Source organism: Eumetopias jubatus, unplaced genomic scaffold (assembly GCF_037043125.1).
Source record: "Eumetopias jubatus isolate StellerSeaLion01/CBP00866 unplaced genomic scaffold, mEumJub1_p1.0 scaffold_8, whole genome shotgun sequence".
Lineage (NCBI taxonomy): Eukaryota > Metazoa > Chordata > Mammalia > Carnivora > Otariidae > Eumetopias > Eumetopias jubatus.
In genome coordinates, this window is record NW_028274814.1 from 94705392 (window position 1) to 94725247 (window position 19856).

General features: G+C 40.9%; 2 long non-coding RNA genes across 7 annotated transcripts in view; one reads left to right on the top strand and one right to left on the bottom strand.

The window, feature by feature from the left end:
• The window catches only part of LOC148163786 (uncharacterized), a 161840-nt gene that overhangs the window by 70307 nt on the left and 71677 nt on the right, over positions 1-19856 (bottom strand). The window lies entirely within an intron of this gene.
• Positions 13656-15396, top strand: LOC114214961 (uncharacterized). Its single transcript, XR_003610519.2, has 2 exons — positions 13656-13817; positions 14961-15396. It is a non-coding gene; the product is annotated as an uncharacterized LOC114214961 (long non-coding RNA).

Sequence of the window (19856 nt, forward strand, 5' to 3'; positions counted from 1 at the left end):
CATGAATACCAAGAGACACCTCACTTAAGTGAGGGGCATTTCACCACAGGAATGAAATTGCCTCTGCCTCAGGCAGGCGAACAAATTTCCCCACAAATGGATAAGTCCAAACATCAGTCACAGTGGGGAATTGCAAGGACACTAGAGATCGTGACAATATGTGGAATGGGGATGCCCCTTTTCAAGGTCTAGGAAGGAATGTCAGCAGCATTTCTTTAACGTCACCAAGAAAATGTGCTGAGGCAGCTTTGGGGAACATTCTGGTTCCTTCTGCATTTCTCAGCCTGATTCATGGCAGTTACTAAAAAACCCCAACCTTCAGCTTCAGCTGGTCAGAGTCTGACTCTGCCTTGCTGGATATTTCCCCACCCCTCTGATGAGCAAGTTGCCAAAACTCTGGAATTGTACTACTGCCTTTCTCTGTGCTTGCCTCTCCTTCCCAGGCCTCCCCTTTCTCCCCAACCCGAAGCACTGTGCTGTGAAGCACCTGACAGGACAGCCCTTTCCAGGCCTGGGCTTCTGCCTGGCTTCCTGACTAGCACTCCAGTGCCTGCTCTTGCTGGAGCATTGCCCTGAACTTCAGCCTCCTTGGCAAGGGCATTGACAGCCCAGCTGGCTCTCAGCCACCATCCTGTTCCTCCCAGCAACTGGCCAGAATACTGTTTCAACCTAGATGCCCCCCCACCAAGGCCCCCTCTTCCTGACCATCAATTGAATTAGTGTTTCCATGATCCATTGCTCAGTTTTGCCCCTGCTGTGCTCCCTGCCTTCCACTGGATGGGACCCCATGGATATCTGTACCAGGTAGGTCAAGCCCAGTTTCACCACACACAAATACCAATTCAACCTGCTTTAAACAGTAAGCACATTAACTTACATAACAAGAAGTCAAGGGATGGGAAGATTCCAGCCTTGGTTAATTCCGTGGCTCAAGGTGTCATTAAGGACCTAGAATCTCCTGTCTTTCTGCTCTACCATCCCTACCATGTTGCCTACTCCTTTCATAAGATGGATACAGCAGCTCTAAGCAATCAGCAGTAGGCTGGAATTGGCTCCTGAGAGCCAGTTGCTAATTTGCCAGCCACTTCTTGAGCTATTAGTAGCCTAAAATCAGCCATTATGAGGGAGTTTACACCACAGAAATGGAAATAAGCAAACACTACAGATCAGGGCTTTTTGTTTTTGGAGATCAGGTTAACATGCATCACATCCGTAATATCTAGAGTCATAATGGGTCTATTTCTCAAATATATCTTTTTTGAGGAATAAAGAAGCTTCTAGAAGCCTCACAGACGATCTCCCACCCCTGCCTCCTTGACCCAATTGTATCACATGCCCATGTTTCATCCAAAGATTGGCAAATGGATAGGATTATGATAACTCCTCTAAAGCATAGTGGGGCACCTGATACCCTAAGAGAAATCAATATTCTCTTAGCTAGAAAAATAAGGTGGGAGATGGCCTTTGGGAGGGCTGCCAGCAGGATTTGTCATATACACACATACCATCCATCTATCCATCTAGCTGATTGAAAGCTTCTCTCTCTGCCTTGGCCTATCATGGAGGTTCCAGCAGGTTCACAGGGCATGTGGCATATGACAGCCTGAGATGTGTGCAAAACTACCTCACTAGAAGAGGAAAAAACAACAGCCATCACTGAGAATCAATTTTCCATTGGTTCTAGGCCTACAGTTTACCCAAGTGGTTCCAAAAACCTCGCTTCATTCAAGCACTATCAAAAGAATAAAAAGTGTCCTGTTTCCACTCAATAATGCTTTTTCTATAAAGAAATTCATATTCAAAAAGATGAAATGTTAGCCAGGAAGAGAATTACAGTAATTTTTATGTTTTGACATGCAATTTAAATTGAGTTAAATCTTATTAAGCAGTTCACTCAAAATTAACTTTTCTTAATTCGGGCTTAACCTAATCCTGGTTTTCTCCCTGGCTTGAGTAGACTGGAAGTTTGAACTCACCCAAATCTTTTTTTTTTAGACTCGGTCCTTCCAAAAGCTTGTCTAAGTTTGCAAAACTATCAATGACATTGCGAAGTATCAGACTCCATGCTGTCTGTCTTCACTGAGGCTTTCATTGCCCCTAGGAAGGGACCTCAAGCCTGCTCTCTGTTAATTTTAAGAAAGTGTCTGGATTGCCCTTCTCTGCATCCCATCCAATTTCTTGTGCCTTTTCCCCTACATTAATGAAAATAGAAATCAAAAACTTCTGACCACATATGCCTATGTTTTTCATAAAGAGTTAGGCTTACATATATGAAACTTTTATACAAGCCTCTGTAGAGTATAAAAAGCAGCACAGAGCTCCGTCCTTAGCTTCAACGAGCTGACAATCTGGTTACAGAGGCTTATACAAGAAGCAAAGGAGCACTATAGAAAAGCTATAGACATTTGGAAAAAGGAGAAATCATTCTGAACAGGTGGTCAGAAACTTTGTTTCTTTATCAATGTTTTCCACTATTTGATTATGTACTTTTCAAACATAATGAAAAGTTGAAAGAGTAGTACAATGAACACCATATCTCCATCAGTTAGATATAACAATAGTTAATATTCTGCCATATTATCTAGCTATCTAAATATTTTGCTATACGTTTTGTTTTTTTTAAGATTTTATTTATTTATTTGACAGAGAGAGACCCAGTGAGAGAGGGAACACAAGCAGGGAGAGTGGGAGAGGGAGAAGCAGGCTCCTCGCTGAGCAGGGAGCCTGATGTGGGGCTGGATCCCAGGACCCTGGGATCATGACCTGAGCTGAAGGCAGACACTTAACAACTTAGCCACCCAGGCGCCCCTTGCTATACATTTTAAAGGAAGTCACAGCCATTATAACACTTCACCCTAACTCCTTCAGCATGCTCCTCTTTAAAAAGGACGTGGCTAAAAACCACAATACCTTTATCACATCTAAAAATATTGATAATAATTTTCTAATATCATCTAAAATCCAATCAATATTAAAATTTTCCTAACTGTTCCCCCTTAAATATGATAGCTGATTTTTGCAAACCAGGTTTATAAGTTACATTTGATAGTTAGGCCTCCTTAGCTTATTTTAATCTGGAAGATTTTTTCCTTCTTTTTTTAAAAACCGATACTGACCTCTGAAGACACCAGACCAACTGCCTCTAAACAGTGCCAAATTCTGGATAGGTCTGATTGTTATCTCAGGGTGTTGTTTAACTTGTTTTTCTAGCTTTGTTGTCTTGTTAAAATAAAGGCCTAATTAGATTTAGGCGGAATCAAAGTCCTGACCAGAAGCAGATGGCACACTCGAAGTGTTTAACTGAAGGGAGTTCAGTGAAGGAACTATTTACAGCCGCGTGGGCAGACAGGGAACAGCCCTGGGGGGTGAAGTGTGTGGGGACTACCACCCTGGGCCTGACTCAGCAGCAGAGGAGCCGAGCTCCTCCTAAAGCACTGCTGGAGCTGGAGCTTTGGAAGACGGGCCCGCAACAGGAGCCACTCCAACTGCATCCATGCAGGGAATGAGATGGTAGGGAATAAATACCCCAAATCTCTCTCTGTGTCCTCCTCCAGATTTCTCCCAGAGCCTCTCCATTGGCTAAATCTAGAAGCCCAAATGGAAAGGCATCTCCAGGGACACAGAACAGAACGAAAAAAAGGCACCAAATGGACTTACAAGGGCAAAAGGAAAATAACCAGCACACAGCTTAAACATTTTTGCCTAGAACGCTTCATAGGTCATGCAGTGAATTTCAGATCGTGTCACATCAGGAGAAACTATGTGTTAGGTTATCTCACCATTAGCAAAGCTACGTTTCACCACTTGGTTAAAGTGTTAACAGCCAGATCTCACCACTGAGATGTAAAAGGGTGCTTTTTCTTTTAAATAAGCAAGTAATTCAAGGTCAGACCCTTTGGCACCAGGGGAATGTTCTTCTACCCCTACAACTTTTCATGTAATCATCTCAGCGTCCATTAATGATTCTGATCTGAATGAGTTATTTCACTGGAGGTTGCAAAGTGTTGATTTTTCTAATTCTTTCTTTCCATATTTGGTTGAACCAGGTGAAATTTTGCAGATGAAAATAGTTGAATATCAACAATTTCCTAAAGTTCAAACTAAAACATTTATTATCTAGTGTTCTGTGGGGGGCAAGTCTTTCCCTCCTCAACCAGGGAAAGACTACAGTCCTTCCTGAAGAGACGAGGTAAATGTTTAGTTCCTTTCCTTTATATATCAACTGTCAAAATAAGAGTCACCACCAAAAGAGCGAGGCAGCTGCTACTCCTTTTTTCTTTTTCCTCTCCTCCTCCTCCTTGCCCTCCTTCCCCGCCTTGTCATCGCCTTCCTCCTCCTCCTCCTCCTCCCCTTTCTCCTTCTCTCTTTCTCTCCCTTTCTTTCCTTCTCTTCTCTCTTCACTTTTTCTTTTTAATGCCCACATTGCTCAAAGTTAGCCAGTGGGTGCTCCTTCAAGCTGACTCTTCAATAGGAATCTTGAAGGATGTCCTTTCGTTCTGAAACCTATGGGATGTCCTAGGCTTACCTGGGCTAAGTTATGTTCCTCTGCCCCAGATCGCCAAAGAGCCTGGGGTCGATTTAGGGGGAAATGATATGAGTGCAACATCCGTGTACTAGGTATGCTCATTGCTCCTGAGATTTAATGCTTCTAAGTTTGTACAGTGGACAGAACCCCTATATGATACACACACGTTCATACGTGTCTTTAATTGGGAGTTCATATTAACATTTATTAACCAGTCAGGAATAGTTGTGTGGAGCAAAGATTTGAACTGGCTTTGGGAGGTATGTACAATATCTTTTTTAAAAAAGAATTTTTCTGTTATATAATCACATTTCCAAAGAAAACAAAACTTAAAAAAAAGAAAGAGGGGGTGCCCGGGTGGTTCAGTCGGTTGAGTGTCTGACTCTTGGTTTCGGCTCAGGTCATGATCTCATGGGTCATGAGACTGAGCTCCGCCTCAGGCTCCACGCTCAGCACATCCCTCTTGAAGATTTTATCCCTCTGCCCCTCCCCCCACTTGTGTGCATGCTCTCTCTCTCTAAAATAAATAAGTCTTTAAAAAGTAAGAAAGAATAAATTTACCAATAATTCACCCTTTTAACACAACCATATTAAATATTTTCATATAAGTCTTTCATATACAAGACGAAGGGGGCGGGGATTCCAAAGAGGAGAGTGCAGTTCCTAATGTATGTGTAGGACTTGAAACAGAAAGTTTATATAGGGAAATTACTCTCCTTTAGGCCTCTGTTCACACCATACTTCAGGGTACATAACCTTTCCCCTATCTCTGCCTGTCAAAATCATACTCATCTTTCAAAACAGCTCACTAGCTTTCCCTGATTCCCCCAGCCATGTGGAGCCTTGCCCTACCTACAGTGCATTTCTGTGGACCTGATAGCACATTTTACTTGATACCTTTTAGAGGTATCTGTGTACCTATGTTATCTCCCTATCTAGTTTGTAAACTCCTTTAAGGCAAGAATTATACCTGATTGTCTCTGTATTCTCAAAGCTCTTTGCTCAGTAGATCATAAATAAGAGGCTCTCAGTAAACATTTGCTCCATTGAATTGAGATGGAGACACTACTAAAATGAATCTAACAAGTTTGCACTATATTGTGCAGACCTGCTATAACTGTTCTTTTCCCAGGCTGGAGAAAATATTTCCTTCACATGACCGTCTTCCACCCTAGTTATTTACTTTTGAAACCTAGGACTGATGTTATTTCTAATTGTGAAAATATCCTCGAGGTTACTTATTACAACCTTCTCAGTTGCCTAGTAATACTTCAGTTTACTTTTAAGACTCCTTCAAATTTTCAAATAACAATTTTAAACACCTTTAAATAGAATATATTAGTTTTTGAACAGACATATAAAGTGCTCCACATTTTACATGTAAAAAATGTTACTAGACTGAGAGGTATAGTGCTTCAGAGAGAAAGTGACTGAATTGCCTTCTTAGTAGGCCATGTAAGACATCCTGCTGATATTGTTTAAACTCACTATGATAGAGGTAGATGGATACATTATTATAAGAGACCTGGAGGTCCCTTTCAGCTCTATGATTTTAATTGAGCTATATAAATTTACACAGTCCCATCATCTTGTGACTAAACTAAGTTGATTTGACTCTAAACCTCACTATTGGTAAATAGTAATTTCAGTAATACTTGACAACACAGAAAGCTGGCCTCCATTTTCTTATCTATAAGATGAGAAAGTTGAGTTGATTAATCTCTATGGTCATAAAGCACTATAACAACATAAATCTTTTGGTAATCTATTATAGTTCAGGTACACACTTTCTATGATATTGACTGAGAATAAATTTTTTGGCTTCTAAATCCTCCTAATAGCTGACGGATTTTTTTTAAAGGACAAATTCAGCTCTATTGAATACCTTTGGTTTTCTAACAAAAGTAGTATAGTTGAGGAAAAGGAAAAGGGACAGATAGGCATTGAAATACCACTGGACATGGGTTCAAATCCTAACTCTGCTACTCACAAGCTATATGACCTTGGGCAATTTACATACCCTCAGTATTTGCATCGAAAATTAAATAACAACTACCACCTCATATCCGTTAGGATGGCTACTATTACAAAAACAGAAAATAACAAGCGTTGGTAAGGACATTGAAAACTGGGACTCTTGCGCACTGCTGGTGGGAATGTAAAATGGTTCAACCACTGTGGAAAACAGTATAACGATTCCTCAAAAATTTCAAAATAAAATTACCGTATGACCCAACGATTCAATTTCTGAGTATATACTAAAAAGAACTAAAAACAGATCTCTAAGAGGTATATGCATACACATGTTTATAACAGCATTATTTATAATAACTAATACACAGAAGCAGTCCACATGTCTATTGATGGATTAATGGATAAGCAAAATGTGGTATATTCAGGCAATGGAATATTACTCAGCCTTAAAAAGGAGGGAAATTCTGACACATATTTACAACATGGATGAGCCTTGAGAACATTATGCTAAATAAGCCAGTCACAAGAAGACAAATACCATATGATTTCCATTTATATGAAGTACTTAGAGTAGTTAATATCAGAGAGACAGAAAATAGAATGGTGGTTGCCAGGAGCTGGGGGACAGGGTAATGAGTTATTGTTTAAAGAGTATAGAGTTGCAGTTTTGCAAGATGAAGCAGTTTACAATTCTGGAGGTAGATGGTGGCAATGGTTGCAAAATATGAATGTACTTAATACCACTAAACTATACACTTAAGAAATGTTTACAATAGTAAATTGTATATTGTGTGTATTTCAGTGCAGGTTTAAAATTGGAAAAAATTAAATAACAATTTCTCTCTTGTGGTATTATTATAAGGGTCAATTAGATAACACAGATGAAAACCCCTGCATACCACCTGGCATGTTGTGGATGAACAAATGTTTATTGATATGTCCCATAGTATAGTTTTGGTGAAAGAGGCGGTTGGTTTTTCTGTTTTAAGATTGCTTTGGCTATTCAGGGTCTTTTGTGGTTCCATACAAAATTAGGATTGTTTGTTGTAGCTCTGTGAAAAATGCTATTGGTATTGGGATTGCATTAAATGTGTAGATAGCTTTGGGTAATATAAACATTTTAACAATATTTGTTCTTCCAATCCATGAACATGGAATGTTTTTCCATTTCTTTGTGTCATCTTTAATTTCTTTCATCAGTGTTTTGTCAGTGTTTTGTAGTTTTCAGAATACAGAAATGTATTTTTTTTACCTCTGTGGTTAGATCTATTCCTAAGTATCCTATGGTTTTTAGTGTAATTGTAAATGGGATTGATTCCTCGATTTCTCTTTCTGCTGCTTCATTGGTGTATAGAAATGCAACATATTTCTGTACATTGATTTTGTATCCTGTTAACTTTACTGAATTCGTGTATCAGTTCTAGCAATTTTTTGGTGGAGTCTTTCAGGTTTTCTATATAGAATAGCATGTCATCTGCAAATAGTGAAAGTTTGACTTCTTCCTTGCTGATTTAGATGCCTTTTATTTCTTTTTGTTGTCTGATTGCCGAGGCTAGGACTTCTAATACTATGGTAAATAACAGTGGTGAGAGTGGATATCCCTGTCTGTTCCTGACCACAGAGGAAAAGCTTTCAGTTTTCCCCATTGAGGACGATACTAGCTATAGGTTTTTCATATATGGCCTTTATTATGTTGAGGTACGTTCCCTCTAACCCTACTTTGTTGAGGCTTTTTATCATGAATGGATGTTGTACTTTGTCACATGCTTTTTCTGCATCTATTGAAAGGATTATATGATTCTTATCCTTCCTTTTATTAATGTGGTGTATCACATTGATTGACTTGCAAATATTGGCCATAAAAAAGAATGAAATCTTGCCATTTGCAACAACATGGCTGGAGCTAGAGAGCATTATGCTAAGCAAAATAAGTCAGTCAGAGAAAGTCAAATAGCATATCATTTCACTTATATGTGGAATTTAAGAAACAAAACAAATGATCATGGGGAAAAAAAGAGATCAAGAAACAGACTCTTAACTATAGGGAACAAACTGATGGTTAACAGAGGGGAGGTAGGTGGGGGAGATGGGTTAAATAGATGATGGGGATGAAGGAGTACACTTATTATGAGCACCAGGTGTTGTATGTAAGTGTTGAATCAGTAAATTGTACACCTGAAACTAATATTACACTGTATGTTAACTGAAACTTAAACAAACACTTAAAAAATAATAAAAATAAAATAAAAAATAAGAGGTAGTTGGAATCCCCTGGTCAGACTACCTACTGTGCTAATCCAGGTTCTTGATTATCAGTGTCAGAAATCTACTCTGGCTAACTTAAGCAAAAAAAAAAGAAAAAGAAAAAAAATTACTAGGAAGATATGGGAGAGTTCACAAAATCAAAGGGAAGGCTGGAGACCAGGCCCAGTAGAGGACAAAAAGGAAGACTACTTCAGGGTCTCTAAAGCAAGAATATTGCAATAGTCTAGACAAAGTGTTGCCACTGAAATAAGTGAGCTCCAACTGTTTCCAATCTCTTTGTACACTGATCAAAACTCAGGTTTCCTGAGGAACATTCATTTAGGTTCACTCAGGTCTTACACCTTCCCCTTGACCAGGGTTGATCAGGGGTATCTTAGTTAACAGTTCCCACCAGAATGCTACCAGTGAGAGAGAAGTCATTCCCCAAAAGAAAAATATTAATGTCATTGCCAAAAGATAGTGAAAAGATTCAGACTGACAAAATTAAGATGTAAAAAATAAAAATTTCTACCAATCACTGACATTTTTGCATTTGGGGAAAGTAGGAAGTGTTTGGTACAGGGAAGTACTACATGGACGAGCTTCTAGAACTCCCTAAGAGACCTAGGTACTGGAAGCACAAAACTGCCATCAGAGGACTGGACATCCAGCCAACCTTACCCCCTGGTCTGGAAGGTTCTTCCCGGAACTAACAGTTGTATCCTAGTTGTGCTGTTGTGAGAGACCCTCTCTCTCCTTCATCAAATCCTGTGACACAAGCCTCATCCCCTTCTCCTGATTCCATTTGTCATTAAACCCTGTATCTTATTGGAGCCTTAAACCCAAGTGTTTGCCTATATGGAATTTCTGGGCTACCAACCTCAGTCTTCCAGATTTCTGTACTTAACACTTTCCCTTTAATATTGTAGTTTAGTTCAATTGGGATGGTGTCTATGTTACTTACCTCTCTATGCCTCAGTTTTCTTTTGTGTAAAATAAAACCATTTGAGAGAAGGTCAGGGGAGCAGATGACCAAGGAGTAAGGAAGCTGTTGCTGAAAATTCTATTTGAGGAGGATACAGCCCCTCAGACTAAGTAATTTATGCTTCCAGTGACATAACATTGGAACATTTTTACACTACAATTTACCACTAAATTTAATGTAGTCTAACACAAGGCATCAGAGCTTATTAAAAGACAAAAATTATCTCATCAATAACTTCATCATAAAGATCACAGCACAGACAGTACCATAAACCAGTGAAGAACCAACAAGTATCCAAGGATCTGGTTTCTAGTTCAACTTTGCCACAAATAAGCTAGGTTGCCATGAAATATTTTCTTACGTCTCTGAGCTTGCATTTCTTCCATGTAAAATTAGGGGGTCAAACCAGATTTGGCCTCTAAATCTCTCCTTGCTTTTATACTCTATGATTTCAAACAAGCTGTAGCTAGACCCTCAATAAAAGCTAAAAAGAAAAGCTAGAGCAAGGTGAGGGGACAGAGAGTGGCCAGGATTCTATTTGAGATGCCATAGTCAGGGAAGATATCTCTGGGGAGGTGACATTTACAGAGATTGAAGGAAATGAGAGTGTCCACATGTAGATATCTAGGGTTAGAGGGATCTAGGCAAGATCTTTCTTTTTTAGTGATGGTGTACAGTGTGACAAGAACTCTCATTCCCTCTCAAATGTCCCATCCCTGTTGAGAGGAGACCATGAAGAGATCATGCCTGCCCAGGACAGGTCCCAAGGAAACTAGATGGGATACAACAGGGGCTGGGGCCTGAGACAAAGGGCACAGTCTGGAAGTCATGGCTCAGAAAGTGGTAATGGTCAAATCCAAGTGAGCATATCCACAACAGCTCATTAATTTAAAGGGATTGTTGAAGAATAGACGTCTGGGGCCTAAATGAGTACGGAAAAGAGAGAGGCTGAAGTTCTAGGAAGTCAAGTTGTGAAACAGAAATTGTCCTAGAATTATTTTTTTCTTTTTAAAGATTTTTATTTATTTATTTGACAGAGAGAGAGAGTGAGAGAGCACAAGCAGGAGGAACGGCAGAGGGAGAGGGAGAGGGAGAAGCAGACTCCCCACTAAGCAGGGAGCCTGATGCAGGGCTTGAAACCAGGACCCTGGGATCATGACCCGAGCCGAAGGCAGACGTTTAACGACTGAGCCATCCAGGCCCCTTAGAATGATATTTTTCAAACTGAGAGTAATGACCTATGACCCAATGGGTCATGATGAGCTTATTTTAGAAATTAAATTAGAAAAGAATGGACCTAACCAGAGTATATCACATAGAGGATGGGCAAATGATTGTTCTGTGCAACATGTGTTTCAGGTATATACCTATATGTGTTGAATCACTTTGTAAAATTTCCTTCTCACTATGGGTCAGGTCAAAAAAAAATCTAAAAACCAGTGGCCTAGAAAAATTCCAGATATGGAGTACAGATGCTGGTGGGAGCTCTTTATTCAAAGATTTATGTGAGTAGACCAAGTTAATTTGAAGAAGCCAAAGCAAAACATAAAAAACACTGTTGATGGGAGTATAAATGTGAACAACCTTTATGGAAACATTTTGTCAATACACCCCAATATATTTAAGATTTTAAGTAATCTCTATACCCAGTGTGGGGTTCGAACCTACAACCCCAAGATCAAGAGTCACACACTCCACTGACTGAGCCAGGCAGGTGCCCCTATCCCAGTATTCTTAAAAAGAATAAATACTCCATTTCCACAAATCTATCTTGAAGTGATAACTCAAAATGCACAGTTCTATGCACTGAGATTTTCATCACAACATTATTTATAAAAGTAGAAAATCAGAAACACCTAAATATTCAACTTTAGGGAAATGGATAAATTACTATATACCCTGTATCAGCTCTCTTAAGTTGAGCTAGCAGGAATGAGAATCATTTAAAAAGAAAAACAAAACAAAAGCAAAAAAATGCAAATTATGACTGCACCCCCTGCTCAGTGATTACTATGGGTTCACTTTCCCATCCACTGGCTTCCTCACTCCTTGGTCATCTGCTTCCTGACCTCCTTGCAGATTTATGACAGTGTCTTGGCCTCCACCTCTCACCTAACCTGTGGATTTGGGAACTCTAGTTTTTGGGCTCTCTGCTCATTGTAGACTTCTGCTTCTTAAAGTAACCAATTCTAGAATCTCTTTATTGGTAGCCTGTTCTCACTGCCTCCTGTCTCCTCTCTTCTCCATAAGGGGCATGTCTTCCCACAGGACCTGCCTCTCACTGAGCCCTTATCCATGAGAAAAGAAGGTCAGGAAAATGTGATATATCTGTATAATAGGACATTTTTCAGCCACTAAAATTTATTTTCCTGAGTAATTTTAATGAGGTGAGAAAATGTTTACAGTGTCATTGTGTTTGGGTCAAATGCAAAGACCTAGGCCCAAAGGGAACCCAAAGGCTTAAGGAGAAGTGATTTGGCCCTTGATGTTATGCAATGTGTGAAAGCAAGTAGGGAAGAGGTACTTTCTTAACATAATAAAGTCAGTTTTATCAGTTCATAAGAATATGGCCAAAAATAAAAAAATAAGATGCAGAATAGAGATGGGAGGTATGAAAGGAAATTTATCCTGTAGATGTAGAACTTGTCCGGATTTCAGACATACCAGGAGACAAAAAGCAGAAGCCAGAAGGTGCTCTCCCACCTTCTCCAGCAAGAGGCCACCCCCTATCTACCTGCGCTCTTTGTTACCACCTACAAGAAGTACAGCTTTGGCCCTGAAATGTTAGGTAGGAATTGTTTTTAAAGTAAAAGAAAACTCAAATGCCCTCCAGGGCACAAGAATAACAAATGAATGAAATTGACCAAGGTAAGAAAAATGGGAGCATGGGGCAGGGATAGATGAAATAGGTATCCCTCCCCCACTAGGAGGGGCAGCTGCTTCTCAGCTCCTTCAGCAGGTGCCCTGCAAGCATGTGGGCCCAGTGTCGTCAGATCTTGATGGTTTTTCAAGAAATGCTAGAAGTCTAGGTTTTTAAATGAAAAACATTTTAAAACAATGTGCATGCCAAACAGAACGTGTCTGTCTGAAGGCCTAACACACTCACACTACACCAAAATGTGAATAGATGCTGTCTTTGGATGGTGAGATTTAGGGTCGTTTTCATTTTCATTTTTACATTTGGCTGCATGTTCCAGAATTTTACCAAGAACACAATAGGACTTCTATAAACAGAGAAAAATTGTTACTTGTTAAATTTTTAAAAATTAATTACTGAACAGAGCATTAAAATGACAAACACCACAGGAATTTTTTCTGGGTGGATGTTTATTTGTGACTAAATTTTTATAATGGTTTCCGTCTCAGATTTGTGATATATCAAGAATAATTTCAGCCCAAGCACAGCAACATGCCAAGCCTCAGGTTTACTGATTCTAGGTTTGTGCTCACCCTCTTTAGCTATTGTTTCCAGATCAGGATTGATGAAAACAAATAGTTTGTTCCATAATATTATCATCATTTCTATTTAATTAAGTGTTTAGCCCAGAATCTATAACATGCAAGTCTGATTCTGAGTAGATGTTGGAGGAAAAGAGCAGGTAAAGCTTTCCTCTGAGTAATTATAGGGTGGTCTGCCATATAAGGTAGTTATGAGCAGTATTGTAAAGCACTTAGATGGGTGTGTGGCACAAAGCAGGTGTGAAATGAGTGTTAGCTATCAATCTTTCTGACTATTGCTAGCATTGTCGTAATTACTGTCATCATCATCATCATTATTATTCAATAACAGCAGTTAAGAATGTCCATTTCTTGCTAGGGGTGGGAGACATGATGGCGGGGGGAAGGGAGCTATGAGAAAGGAAGGAAGGAAAAAGATAGAAAAGGCATTTCTAATTCTGCTATTTCTTAACTGGGAAGATAGGGGGAACTGGAAGAACTGAGAATATGATAAGTCTGGAGAGTCAGAGCGGAGGTGGAGGCCCAGGGCAAGGACAGAGCTGGTGAGATCCGGCAAAGCCCCAGCTATCTACCAGACCTGGATTCCTCTAACTGCAGGTGTCACCCACTATGGATCATGAAATTAATTTAGTAAGTGACAATCCATATTTTTTTAATGAAAGAGAATGGAGTAGAGCAGAACACAATAGTGCAAGTAATGACAAGTATTATTTACTGAAAATTTGTTTTTTGTTGTATATAGATATATGTGTGGGTAATAGTTGTGGCAGTCAAAAACTTTTGAAAGCCTTTTACTAGACCAAGATGAAGCATTAGCCTTCTCTGCATTGTACCCCCATACCCCTTCTTCAAAAGGGTGTGTGCGGGTGTGGGTGTGGGTGGTGTGGGGGTGTGTGTGTGAGAGAGAGAGAGAGAAAGTGCGCTTGCGCACATATACATATAATTACCCTGAAAGAATTTCAGAAAAGGAACATCTTGAGAGAAAGGAAGAAATCCCCACCCAAATGGGATGCTCTAAGGCTAAAGATATTTATTTCAAGGGCAAACTTTTATATACAAATAACAAGTAGTGGGTTTTTTTTTTAACATTTTATTTATTTGTCAGAGAGCGAGAGACTGAGCACAAGCAGGGAGCAGCAGGCAGAGGGAGAAGCAGGCTCCCCCTGAGCAAGGAGCCCGATGCGGGACTCGATCCCAGCACCCTGGCGTCATGACCTGAGCTGAAGGCAGACACTTAACCGACCGAGGCACCCAGGCGTCCCTAACAAGTAGTGTTCATTGAGACCTTGCTGCATGCCAGGCACTGGGCCAGATACTCCACATTTAATCCTTCCAATAACTCTATGAGATGGAAACAAACAGCAACAATACTAAGAAACCCCTAGATCAACAAACGTTTCAGATTTACAATTTACAGAGGACAGATGACCCTCCTTCCCTGTCTTCTCTCTCTCTCTCTCCTCTCTGTCCCAGTTTCATATCTCAGGAAGGGGACAGAAGAATGGCAAAAGAGAAGGAGAAAGAAAAGCCCCTGACATAGAGCAGATGGGAGCAAGGAGAGGAGGAGGGAAGAAGGTGATAAAAGGGAAAAGGAGAGGAATATTGAACACGGTTGATGTCGTACCATATGTCTCTAATAAATTATCGTTTGCATGTAAAATCTTCTGAGAAGCTCTGTAACGGGACTCCGTGGTTAGGGAGGGGTTGAGAACGGCAGAGGGGAGCACCTCCTGCTCCCTCATTCCACTCAAGGTCTGCCTTGTCTACACACAGGCATCCGATTTGGCATGAAAACCCGCCACAGACGGACTGCTTCTGTGAAAACCAGTACTGAGGTACTGATATCATCTTGTGCAGAGGGAGCCTGGAGTCATGCATTTCCCCTCTCAGGGGAGCCGTCCACATCTATTTGATTTCTGCGAGGCATGCCAGCAGGCTTTGGCTCCATGTTAATGGCTTTCTTCCTTTTGAATTCCTGAGCGATGTTACTCCTTTTGGTTTCCAGGAGTTGTGTGCCATGCTGATTTCAGCCCAGTAACACTTTTGCCGTGATAAAAAGCGATGATGAGGAAGGCCTGCTGTGTATCCTCTGTCTAATGCTGCTACCCAACAACTACTAATGCTGGCTCTCGGAGAGTGCAAAGGCTGGGCTCCGTTCCCAGGGCCCTGGTCATGTGCCTTTACTGTCTAATAAACTGAGAACTCCAAACCCTGTGCCATTCACACAAAATACTCTCTACCTGGAAAAGACCCCTTCTGGCCAGAGCCAAGTGGACCAACACGTCTGGAGAGACAAAAATATTGCAATTAGTGACCTCTCACTCCTTAACTATGACCTGACAGACCACCAGTTACTAAACAACTTTATTGTTAGATAGTCTTCACCAGTATTTTTGCCAATACCGTCAAGTCAATATGTTTTAAACTAGGGTTTTGTTTGTTTTGCTGGCCTCCACAACCCTCAACCCCTGTGTGTGCAGGCACACACACACACACACACACACACACACACACACACACACACACACACACACACCCTTCCTTCACTGATGTAACAAGCTGGGATAGGAAAACATCTGCTTAAACCGATAATGAGTTTATCAAAATTTCTACTTGGCCAAGAATAACAGATTTAAGACAATATTACCTATGCGAGCCTAGAAACTCAATTTTTAATCTTCCTGACTCCAAAGAAATCACAAAAGTATCCCCTTTTGCTTTTGTATCTTCCTACTGGGGCCCAGGTTTTATCTGTGTCAATAACATTCTAAATATAGGACGTTTTAGTGACTCAGGTCAGGCAGAGGCACCAGAAAACTTCAGGCTGGGGCACCAAACGCTCGTTTCTGATCCAGTGTTTGAAAGCACCCCATAGCATCTCAAAATATAATGGGGGCAGTAGCAGAAAAAAGTCCTCAAATCAAAATTAATTTTAATCTACTTTGATTAAATGCCTTTTAGCACTTTGTTGAGACAGATGAAGATATTGTTACAAAATTGAAAAGCAAGTGATTCTCTAATCTCATTTTAGTTGCCAAGTTCCAGCTGACCTACTTTTAAGTTGCCCTGCAAAATGTGGCCTCCACCCACTCCCCCTCCTTCCTGTCCACAGCTCCTCCTGACCTCTGTGCCTCTCTTCCCTTCTGGTTCTTCTGTCTTTCACAGACTCCTCTTTCTCCTCCAACTGTTGTCTGCTGGAAGGACTTGAAGTTGGCCTTGACATCCTCTTCTTCCCTTGACCTGACAGTGAGATCACGTATCCTTATGGTGTCCCCTTGTCCTTTTTGAACGGAGACACCCAAATCTCTAGCCATGACCTCTCACCAACTCTCCAGTCCCCTAAATCCAGGGTAACTAACCACTTGTCCCCTTTTGCTGGAACGGTCCCAATTTGGTCATTCCGACTTAATTATTAATAGTGCTTACTTTCACCCTCAGAAGGGTCTCAGACAATGTATGATTTAATCAATATATTTTTAGTCACCCAACTTAAGATTAAGGATTTCCCTCTGAACATTTACTTGATCCAACATATCCTCACTCCTCACTACACACATCCTCATTCCCATTTCCGTTGGCGGCTCTGGGGCTCTTTCATTGTTTAGAACTAGAAGCCTTGGACTTACCTCTCCTCCCTCATCTCATCTTAACAATGCACAGAACAATGGCAAGAGCCAAGGTTAGAGGAATGGACACAACTCCTGACTGTGTCATTTACCAGCTCTGTGCCCTTGGTTACCTCCTATCTCTGTGCCTCCATATCCTCATTTGTAAGACAGTGAGAACAATATGTTCTGACAGGGTCATTGAGAAAAGCAAACGAAGCAGCTTCTGAGGGGGCACCAAACACTTTGCCTGGCACAACAAATCTGATTGCTTTTAATTCATACACTCATCCAACACAGATTTATTCAGCACCTACTACATGCCAGGCACTGTTCTAGGTCCTGAACAAGACAGTCAAAAATATCTGCCCTCAAAAGAACTAACATCCCAGTGGAGAAATTAGACAATGAAACAAAGAAATCATGTCAGGTGGTGATAAGGGAAGAAAAAGCCAAGCAAGATAGGGGGATAGGGAGTGCCAAGATGGAGAAGAGTTGCTATTTTCAGAAAGGTAGCCAAGGAAGATATCACTAAGAAGGTGACATTTGGACTGAGACCTAAAGGAGACGAAGGAATTAGCTCTGCAGATATTTAGGGGAAGAATAGGCACAGGCAAGTGCCCCGAGGCAGGAACAGGTCTGGTGTATTTGAGGAACAAGGGTGACGGCTTTGTGGAGCAGAGAGAACAGGTGGGTGTGGGTCGAGAGAACGGATGAAGCCAGAGGTAGCAGGAGCCCAACACTGCAACCCTTGTAGATCCTAGTGAGGGGTTCAGCCTGTCCTCTGAGTGAGGTGGGAGCTGATGATCAGTGTGTGCCAAGGAGTGACTATGTTGAGATAAGACTGCAGGAGGCTGGGCTCAAGCAGAGAGAGGTTAGGAGGAGTTTGCAATAATCCACACAAGAGATGATGGTGGCCTGGACCAGGGTGGCAGCGGTAGAGCAGGTGAGAAGCAGGTCGCCTAACACCTGAATTACTGCAACAGCCCCTCACCGGTCTTTGCTGGACCTCCTATTCCTGTCTCACCTTCTCTTACTTTCACCACATCATTTCCCTGCTCAGGACAAACAACTGTGTCCTAGCAGCTATCCAACCAAATCCAAACTCCTACCCCCGAACTCAAGACCTTCCACTGGGTATGGCATCTTCAGTGTTCTTTCCTACCATAAACCAATCCCTACCAGTACTCCACAAATTCAGTAGCAACTCAGATGGTAACTGGCTTCCCAAATGGCTAAGAGATTTGCTATTTGATTTGGCTGTTCAATATTAATAGGATAGTTCTTTTAATTGGATCTCACCACCAGATATCTATTGCAACAACAGATAGTAAGAGCTGACATTGATGAAGTGCTTACTGACAACTTTACAAACTGCATCTCCTTTAATTCTCACAACACCTCCATGAGATGGATACCATTATTACTCCCAGTTTTACAGATGAGGAAACCGAGGCACTGAAAGGTTAAGTAAATTGCCCGACATCACAAAGGCAGTTGATCGAGGGAGCAGCGTGTGGAGGTGGGATTTGAATCTGGAAAGTCCAACTTCAGAGTCAGCACTCTTAGCCATAACCCTCTGTAGCCTCCATAGTTGGACATTCTGTCTCACATTTCCCTATGTAAATATGTAATTGTCAGCTTGATCCCAGGACCCCAAGATCAGGACCTAAGCTGACACTTAATCCAGTGAGCCACCCAGGCACCCTTCAACAGACATTTTTAAGTAAAGCCTATAGTAAGCTAGATCCTGAATGAGTCCTGGGGACACTGTGAAGACGGTGCTCAGTAATGTTTCTTGCCCAATTGGGAGGATCAGGGGAAATGCTTCCTGAAACATAATTATCTATTATAACTAACCCTTTTTATGTAAATACCATCAATGACACTATTCATAAACAAAAGTATGATTTCTATGTCATTTCAGCATAAATTCATTGAGTACCTACTTTGTGTAGAGAGCTGAGTCAAAAGTTTATTTCAAAAGGAAACAAGACAAAAATCCCTGCCATTGGAGAATTCCCAGTCTAGTTACCACTTTCCAGTCTGTGTTACCATATGTCTTAGGGCATGGTTGGACGTAAAGAACAAAAAACCCATTTAAATCTGCTTTAGGTAAAAAAGAATACAGGGAAATCTCACAGAACTCAAATATAAAAAGAACAAGGCCTTCAGGTGATTGGAACAGAGAATGACCAAAGAAGTTACTTTCTCCATTTTTCCTTCCTTCTCCCCGTCCCCTTCTCTCTCCATCAAACCTGCCCCAGATTTCCTTCTTTCACTTTGCTTTCACATGATCCATGATGGCTTTCACGAAATGGTACCCTCAGCCTCCAAGTACCTACATGGTGACCTTCCAGGTCCAGCATCACTGTCTATTAACTCAATTTTCTATATTCTAATCCCAAATGTCCAGCAAGGAGAATCTAACCAGCCCACCATGAAATAGATCTTCACTCCCAGTACAAACAGCTATGGCTGTGGAGTGAGGAAAAGATGCATAAGGTCATGTTGAATGAGACATAGGGCTGCCAAGGACCACTTTTCCTGAGGCAGAATTCAAACATGTGGGATGGTGACTTCTGCAGAACAGAATACAATACATGGTACAATAGTTGCTCTAGAATACAACACACCTCAGATTCACATATTGCAGACTTCATCTATTCATGGAATTTCAGAAGTGTAAAGAATTCTAGGAATTTTTGGATACAACTTGCACACTTGAGCTCAGTGGAAACCAAAGCGCAAGAGCAGTTAAGGGTGGAAGCCAGACTAGGTCCTGTATTCTGTGACTCCTAATTTAAAGTGCTTTCTCTAATGACCACTGGGTGTTATATGCAACTGATGAATCACTGAACTCTACCTCTGAAACTAATAATACTCCATATGTTAATTAATTGCATTTAAAGAAAATAAAATTTTAAAAAATAAAGTGTTTTCTGTACCTTATGCCTAACATTTACCAAACCAGCAGACTTTTCAGACCACCTTTGACATGAGGTTGCCCAAAAATAGGCTATACATCACAGTATGTGGGTTTGTTTGTCCTTTTTACTATGAT